Source organism: Zea mays, chromosome 9 (genome assembly GCF_902167145.1).
Source record: "Zea mays cultivar B73 chromosome 9, Zm-B73-REFERENCE-NAM-5.0, whole genome shotgun sequence".
Classification (NCBI taxonomy): domain Eukaryota; kingdom Viridiplantae; phylum Streptophyta; class Magnoliopsida; order Poales; family Poaceae; genus Zea; species Zea mays.
Genome location: NC_050104.1, coordinates 67,370,450 through 67,379,657, shown reverse-complemented (window position 1 = coordinate 67,379,657; position 9,208 = coordinate 67,370,450). Strand labels below are relative to the sequence as shown.

Below are 9,208 nucleotides of genomic sequence, written 5' to 3'. Positions count from 1 at the left end.
TCTAAAAAAGGCATTTGTTTAAGTCATTTTGTCTAATAAACCGTCTTAAATTAGGTTTTTGTTTAAGACACTTCTTCTAAAGAACCGTAAAAAATACGAACATTATAAGTCACAAAGTATTTATCAAAATGACTAGAATATTCTATAATAATAGACACTCGCAACAGAAAAACCATCTTATTTAGAAGGGTGATATTGGACGTTTTCGAAACCGTCTTATTTAGGAGACTGATATTAGACGTTTTGATAACTGTCTTATTAAGATTTAAACAAAATGACTTACATGTCATTACATTCTTCAATTACCACATTATAATAATTTATAAGAGAAAAAAATACAAACACATATATTTAATAACACTATAATTAATACAATATAGATAAATACCATTCAATATCTCATAAATAAGCATTGTCAAATAACTCATACATAATTGTACTCTAAATTCAAACTAAACTACTAATGGGAAAACTTGCTCATCAACTGTTTGTGCTAACATTGAGCCTAACTAAGTATATATGAATTCAAGTCTCCACACTTGTGCGACCACCAAAATTTGAGTTCCATTCCATCTTTCATCGATGACATCATCCATCGTTTCATCAGTTCATCATCGTCGATGGCATCATTCACCAGTATTTATGTGCATCTTCTACTCTGAATCCTGAGCCTTGACCACCTGCAATAACATGTCAGCATGTCCTAATTTATGTATTTACATAAATCTTACAATAGTTCTGAAATAGGAAAGCTCATATAAAACAGTGTTAGTTGAGTTGTGCAAGGCTAGTTGGTCTGTTTCAGCATCTGCAGTAGCATATGGAGTTGAGTTGTTTTTGAAGGCCTAAACATATGTACATATATAATTATACAGAGCATGCAAAATAGACATTCTACAACTATAGATATTGATGATGATATGAGGCAATATTCAGTTCTTGGAAGATTTGTTGTGCGTTTACAGCAGGGAACTTTTTTTTAGTCGTTTACAGCAGGGAACTTTTTCTCTTTATGTACAAATCATATTGTTGATAAAATCTTGTGTGCGGACCTAAGTGGAAAGGTTCTCTAAATTTGAATATGGAAGATTCATTTAACTGCAATGCAATGTACTGTTATGCAAATTGCTGAAAAATATGGAAAAGTTGCAGTGAATATAGTTGGAGTTGTGACATGGCAAGTGATGTGTGCTGGAAGCAATAAACATATGTTATATGCATTGGCAGAAGATTTGTTAGTTGTACCTAGTCCGATAGAAGTTGTAGTCTTTAAAAAGGAATTTGCAATAGTTCCATTGTTCCAAGCGTTTGGCCAACCTGTAATATTAGCCAAAAATGAATAGATTAAACTTTGGGCAACCTGTAACATTAGCCAAAAAATGAACAGATTATATTTTGTTGTGTATATGGTAAGGAGTAATGCCAGGACAGAAAATTAACAATCAGTTGGTGGAGAGGAAGATTACAAATTTTTAGTTAGACACATATGAACACCTCACATTGTCTTGTGGGTTGTTTTGATCCACACCCTTCGCTTCGCACGATTTTTCAGCTAGCGTACCTATTTGGATGTACAATGCACATGTATGAACATAAGAAATAGTACAATATTATATGAAGTTATATGGTATAGGATTAAACATTCTCTAGCAAAGCATTATAAGCAAACATAAGTAATCACTAGATACATTAACTCTAACACAACAAGCATGATCTTCTAATCAATCAAACCTAACTTAAACACCAAACAATCGTGAACCATGTATGGATCTTCTTTAACTAGAACATACACCAAACGATTACCATAATTTAAACTTATTAGCCTTGGACATCTACAACTTCGAATTTGAATAGAAATACTTTAACTAACTTTTTAAACCATTTCATCGGATTAACTAGCTTAGCTAACACATCACACTATTTGTCCTAGCAAGTAGAGCATCATCAAATATTACATAATCTCATTTGACCATAACCTAGAAGCAAAAGACTTTAAGCGCCTAAATGCACTTCCCACTATATAGCTCTCGGATTACAACTGGAATAAACCTATTGATGCTATTTGCTTCGAACTAATAAGGATAACGAGGAACATTTATTCAAGATGATTAACTTAAGCGACCAATCTCCATTTATGATATTTACTCAATCAACAACCATAGAACATGATAATTACTACAACAAAGCATTACTTCACCAATTAAGAATCAGCTAAACTTACTTAGCCAAACAATAGTAACTTCAAGCCAACAATTTAATACTTGCATAATTTTTAGACAGCAGCACAGCAGTTAATTGTTTTATTCATAGCTCACAAAATATGCATCCAAAAATAGTAAACTAGGACTTTCTGAAAAGCTTAGAAAGTCCTCTATAACTCTTATATTATCATCACAACATGATTCGACAGTTTGAAAGGTCAAACAGTGCTAAACTTTAATTCTGTCCAGATTTGGACAGAATTCGGCTACTCACTTCAAAAAAATCATAACTGGAGTTTCAGGCATCCAAATCAGATGATCCTAGACTTTTTAGAAAGCTAATAGAATTGTCTACAATTCATTTATAAACATCTCAGGTTAATACAATACATATCAAAGTCAGTTACTACAAACATACTTCGCTGTCCAGATTTGGACAGATTCAGACTCTATAGTTCAAACAGCTGTAACTTGATCTCTAGACCACCAAAAAGGGTGCTCCAAAATTTGTTGGAAAGATTAAGGAAAGTACTACAATTCTTATATAATTACTAAGGGCTGATTCTCAGTTTAGCTTAGCCAAACAATCCAATTTTCGAAACCTGTACAGAATTTGGACAGATTCTAAAACTGGACTTGGAAAAATCATAACTCCTAAACTACTACACCTATGGTCATGAAATTTTAACACAAGCAAGATAAAAAGATTATCTATAAGAATGCTGATAGTGACAGTATAATTCAACACCCAAACAAGAAGTATCCATTCATATGGCTGCCATCAGGCAATATGAAAGGCAAGGAGAATGGAGAGCATTATGAATTGTCACCTCAGGTTTTAAATGAATGGGCTCCTGTGAGTGGGAAGTGGTTAGGGGATGTGAAGCAACAAGGGCAGGATAATGAGAAGGGGAAACAATTCCAGTGGCCAATAGTTTGGATGCCAGCAGGGTATGATGCACCAAACCAAAAGGCTAAAGAGATGAATGACACAGAAGAGACCCCAAAATCCCCCAAAGATTTCTGAAGTGTCTCCTCAATCACCCAAGATCATTCATCTATCTTGGTTTGGGAATGGTCATCATCATGATCAGAAATCGGCTGCCAGAAATGGTTCTGGAGACCACAACAACGGATCACCTGTGGTTACTGGCCATCAAGACAACATGATACTAGAAGGAAACCCTAAAATCACTCCAGTTGTGCCCAAGAGCATACACGATGGGAAGAAACCTCCAAGGGAAAACTGCAAGACCATTCCAGTTGTGCCAGAGAAAGAGATTAATGAAAAGAAGGCCAGTACTTACAGAACCATTCCGGTCATAAAGGAAAGTGATGAGAAGAAGATTGGCATGAGGGAAAAGAGGGAGTCAAAGGAGGCCAACAGTGCTGAAATGGTTGAAGAGAACAGGAAAAAAAAACACAATGACTCATCAGTAGTTAAGCATTCAAAATTGCCCCCAGTATGCTTACGTGTGGATCCCTTGCCAAGAAAGAAACCTGGAAATGATTCTTCTAGGTCTCCTAGTCCACCAAGGAAGAATACTGACAACACGAAGAAGGACGTGGAGGAGGCCCAGAGCCAGATCCTGGAGCCTAAACAGTCTAGTACAAGTAAGGATATCACTGTGTCTGAAGTGAAAGGAAGTTGGGTTTAGAAATGAAACAGTGGAAGTTGCTTCTGTTGAACATCTGCAGGAGGAAGAAGCTCCCACAAGTAAAGATGGCCAAAAGGTCCAAGCTGCTAGCACTACAGTTGGTGATCAAGAAAATGCAGACCTGAAGAGCATAGAGGAAGATCATGTGCAAGAAAATGCTGGTGCAGGAAGCTTGAATGGATGTGACAAAAGAAAAAATGAAGATGGGACAGTGATTGAAAGTGAAACTGCGAAAGATGATGCCAGAACATATGGAGTTAATTTGTCAGAATCAGATGTTGCAGTTCGTATTCAATCTGCCTACAGAGGGTATGATGTTCGAAAATGACAACCTTTGGATAAGCTCTGGAAGATCAAGCATGTGCATGAACAGATGCAAGTTGTGAGGAAGCAGATTCAATGCCTTTTAGATTCTTGCAGTAAGCCAACACAAAAAGAGCAAGTGGCCATAGGTGAAACTATTATGAATTTACTCCTGAAGCTTGACGCAATCCAGGTATATTTTCATAGGCAATAGAAAATAGTAAGAATAAGAAGAAATAGCTCAGTGCAACATAGACAAATGTCTACTTCTTTGAAGATTAACATACCTTGTCAATAAGGTTGATAATTCCATCATTTATTGCACAATAAACGTTTTCTCTAAGAACCTGTATAGTAGTAGGATTGATTCACAGACATCGTTTGTCGGAGTAGTTCATCATTTCATCATCTTGAGATCAACTCAATTCTTGAATTCCGCATCACGTGATCAACTAGCGTACCTAATGGAATGCGAAATGCATATGAATGAGAACAAACATAAATAACACAAAATAGATAAACTAACTGAAGAGGACAAAACACCTATGGCAAACTCCATAATAATCACACACTTGGAGTCAATCATACTCAACTTTTATGAAACACAGGCATTTATAACCTAAACTTTATTACAAAATTACAAGGTACTTACGTCACACTTAAAACCACAAGACTACCAATCAACCAATCAAGAACTAACCAAACCTAGTGACCTACACAAAAGCAATTCCAAACAACCATTTTAATACTTGCTGATTTTTGGACAGCAGAGCAACAGTTATTTGTTTTGCTCATAACTCATAAACTATGCATCCAAAAATAGTAAACCAAGACTTTCTGGAAAGCTTATGAAGTCCTATAAAACTTTTGTATTACCATCACAACAAGATTCGACCTTTAAAAAGGTCAAACAGAACTAAACATAAATTCTGTCCAGATTTGGACAGATTCAGATATCACACTTCAAATAGCCATAACTTGGCCTCTAGACTACCAAAAAGGGTGATCCAAGACTTTTTGGAAAGATTAAGAAGAGTACTACAATTCTCCTATAATTACTAAGGACTAATTCTTAGTTTAACTTGGTCCAACAGTGCAACTTTCGACATCTACACAGAATCTGGACAGATTCTGATATCGGACTTGGGGAAGCATAACTTTCAAATTATTGGACCTATAGCCATGAAATTTTAGTACAAATAAGATAAGGAGGTTATCTACAACTTTTATATATGACATTTTCACATAAAACATGGTTTACTTCACTAAACTAGCTACACAACTAAAACTATGCATGCAGTGCAAACAGCAAGCATTCTAATTTAGTTCCTATTTAGTTTCTACATTTACCATGTTCTTGACACTTAAAATATTCTAACATATTATCATTAATTAGAGCCAAAGCCACCTATTCAAACATCATATATATATATATATATATATATATATATATATATATATATATATATATATCCACCCAACATGAACTCGGTTAATACATATAAAGTATCATGACTACTAAAGCATAGAACTAACTTCATTAGACGAAACTCATCAAAACAACACTAACAATATTCATTAGCGACACGTTTGAATTTACTAAACTTACCCTTTATATTACTAACTCAACCAACACAAATAACAATCAACCTAAGCACACTTGATTCCGACAAAACCCTACTTTTCACATCATTCGCATCATCTCAAGGGCCATACTCAACATACTCATCCTTCAATGCACTTTACATGTCAATGCACTTTACATGTCAATGCACTTTACATATAACCCTACGTTTCAAACTACCCCTTCACCCTCAACAACGCATCTGACTTCCAATCGAATACGACCATACAGCACAAAGGGCAATTCATCAAACATTTGACATACCACAAGGCAACTAATATATCCATCCAATCCATCAACTAAACCAGGAAAAGGAATAGCACATCACTCACCATACCTCAATCGATACCAGGTTCATAAGAACGACAACAGTCCTGGCTTAGGCGTTCCACCGGACACCTACCAGGCGCTGCACTGGGGCATCACTTCATCACCTTCGGATTCCTAGGGATTTTTCCTTCGAGAACAGATGACACCATGACCGTCATGGGAGGGGCAACCTGAGGATGAGGGCGCCAAGCCTGTCCACGGCGAGCAGCAAAAGGGAGGGGCACGTCCATGGTTGGGCAGGAACAAACGCCATGGGAGGGGCAACCTGAGGATGAGGGCTGACATCCATGGAAGAGCTCGGCCACCAGGGTGAGGAGCGGCGTCCAGCAGGGGGGGCGAGCACCAGCGAGGGCGCCGTGAGGGAGATAGGGCTGGGCGAGTGGAGGGGGCTCAGTTGGGCGCTGCTTGCTGCAGAAAAGGGGAGGAGATGGGGGCGCCTGCACAAGGGAAGAAGGGAGAGAGGATGGACGCCTGGGAACCCTGCGCCATGGGAAGGTGCTGGTGCAGAGAGTTGGGGAAGGAATGGCGTCGGCTTGCTGCAGGAACAAGGCAGAGGGAGGCGGCGTGAGATAAGGCTCCCAGGTAATCAATGCCTTCCAGAATAATGCCAAGGCGGTGGAGATAATTGGTAGAAGAAAAATTCTCATCTTTCATCTATTTTCTTTTACAAAAATAAATGCACATATATCTAGTAGCTAGGATTTGTGAGGGTTTAAATGAGTTGGTCCAAAATACATTTCGGATTACGTCTTTCAATTTCTAGATTACGAAACAGAGAACCAACCAAATTTAGAAATTATTTGATCTCAACTCTTGCGATCTTGGTCCAAATTAATCTTGCATCAAACGCCCGAATGCTCCAGTTAATGTAACATAAAAAGACATTACGGAGCGAGCACAACAACAACTTGCAAGCCCAAGAGTCACCACGACGCTAGCATGTCGGACATACGGCAACGGAGTTAGGGAAGGCACGACACGTGGTGAGGAGATGGAGCGGTGGCCGATCCGGATAAACGAGAAGGATAGCGGTAGGGAGCTTAGGTGCATACAGGGACCTTCGTGGAGACGATACGTGTCTTTCACGTAGGTGAGAAGCTGTGTGTTGTCACATAGGGTTGCGCCCGTCACGCACCATGAAGCCAAATCACAGAGAGACACATGCAACACATGTGTCAAAGAATTTCAAACGAAGCTTAAAGAACCAGATTCGATTTCAAAGATTAGAGTTTGGGCAAGACGTTGATGGCTTAACCCAAACAATATTGGATCTGATGTTTCGGAAGATTACTAAAGTCTAATTTTTTGCAAAATAATTTAGGATAATTTAAACGGATGGACACAGACACGATATCAAAATCGTGATAAACAAGGATGATCAAAATTTAGTGACCTTTACATTCACAGCTATCACGTGTTAAAGTCTGCACTCGTGGTCGAGCCGACGATAAACACCTGGGGTGTTACAAGTACTCTATCCTTGTTTTCTACACATTCTCAACATTTTATTTCCTAATAATAATGTAATTTACATCCTAAAATACATGATTTAGGACTTAATTGTTGGACTTAAATTTATATTTAGTGCCCTAAACTCTTTAAATGATGTAGTATTTTAAATTTTGGGCACTATTTTGAGTCACCTTGTTAGAGATGCTCTAAGGCCCTATCTCATCCCCTATCTCATTCACTATTTCAAACTTCACTCTGTAAACAATGTTAAATAGTGTCATCTACAGTTCTGTGCCCCCTATTTTACTTTATCCACCGAAGACAGCCCAAGGAAGTAGAAGAGATATATCATCAAACTAAGCCAAATTCACTATTTACTACGTTTTTTCATATTTATAAGTGTCAAGTATACTGACTAATATCTAAGACAGTTCTTATATTCTAGACGACTCTAATATTATTTTTATTTGAGATGGTTTCATATACAGAAGTGTCTAATATACTAACCAAAATCTAAGACAATTCTTGTGATCTTAATGACTCAAAAAGTATATTTATTTGAGACGGTTTACAATAACAATCTGTCTTAAATCAATATAAGACATTTATTAGGATGTAACTGTCTCAAAACATATCTTTATTAAAGACGGATCTTCAACAAACTGTCTTATCTTACTCATTAACATATGATAAAAGACACTTTTGTAAAATGCAATGATATATGTCTTAAAATGTGTGTCTTAAATAAGCATATCTCTAGTAGTGTCTTCCCAAAAGGAAGCACTTCCTGCAAGCGGAAAGTACCAAATATCATGAGTATAGACATTATCATTAAACCATAGACATAAATAAATCTAGAGTAACTCTAATCAAAGAGGATCCCAAGGCTGCTCTTAACCTCAAGCACGACTGATACACCAGTTTTTACCCTCTGTATAGGTTGCACACTTTACCCACGAGTCGTGATCCCTTTTTGCCTCGGGTCGAACAAACCCTCAACCACTACCAAGGTGAGTCAGCAAGGTTTCACTACTTAGCCTTTACAAAGATTCTCTTGGTGTGTAGCCACCCGTTATGTTTCACCAGTCATACAAACATAGTACTCCTCCCGAAGGTGGGTGACTAACAAAAACCAAATCGAATCAACCTCGACACCCACCCTTACACACTAGGAATTCCGAATATTCCCGTCGGCTAAATTAATTCCCGTTGGTTTTTCAAGTAACCGACAGAAATTAAAAAATCCCCGTCGGTTTCATTTCAGCCGATGTGTCTTAATAATCCCCGTCGGTCAAAATTGTTAACCGACAGCAATAATGTTACTCCCGTCGGCCGACGGGGATTAAGTTTTAATGTGCCAAGCCCAGAAGCACGTGAACCCTTAACTCCCGTCGGCTCTTACTAGTGGACGACGAGGATAAGGGTTTTGAAACAACTCTCGTAAGCCACGCCGATGGGGATTAAGTTTTCGAGAAACGTGTCGAGCCTAGACGCATATGAACCCTTAACTCCCGTCGGCCCTAGCTGGTGGCTAATGGGGATAAGGGTTTTGAAATAACTCCCGTCGGCCAAGCAGACGGGGATAAGGGTTTTGAAATAACTCCCGTCGGCCCTAACTGGTGGCCGACAGGGATTACTGA

The 9,208-nt window shown here is 38.0% G+C and overlaps 1 long non-coding RNA gene across 1 annotated transcript; it reads right to left on the bottom strand.

Moving 5' to 3' along the window:
• Positions 1-1,030: 1,030 nt before the first annotated feature.
• Positions 1,031-4,734, bottom strand: LOC109942355 (uncharacterized). The gene is made up of 3 exons (XR_002265122.2): positions 4,450-4,734; positions 1,467-1,561; positions 1,031-1,360 (listed from the first exon to the last, which is right to left on the bottom strand). It is a non-coding gene; the product is annotated as an uncharacterized lncRNA (long non-coding RNA).
• Between the last annotated feature and the right edge of the window lie 4,474 nt (positions 4,735-9,208).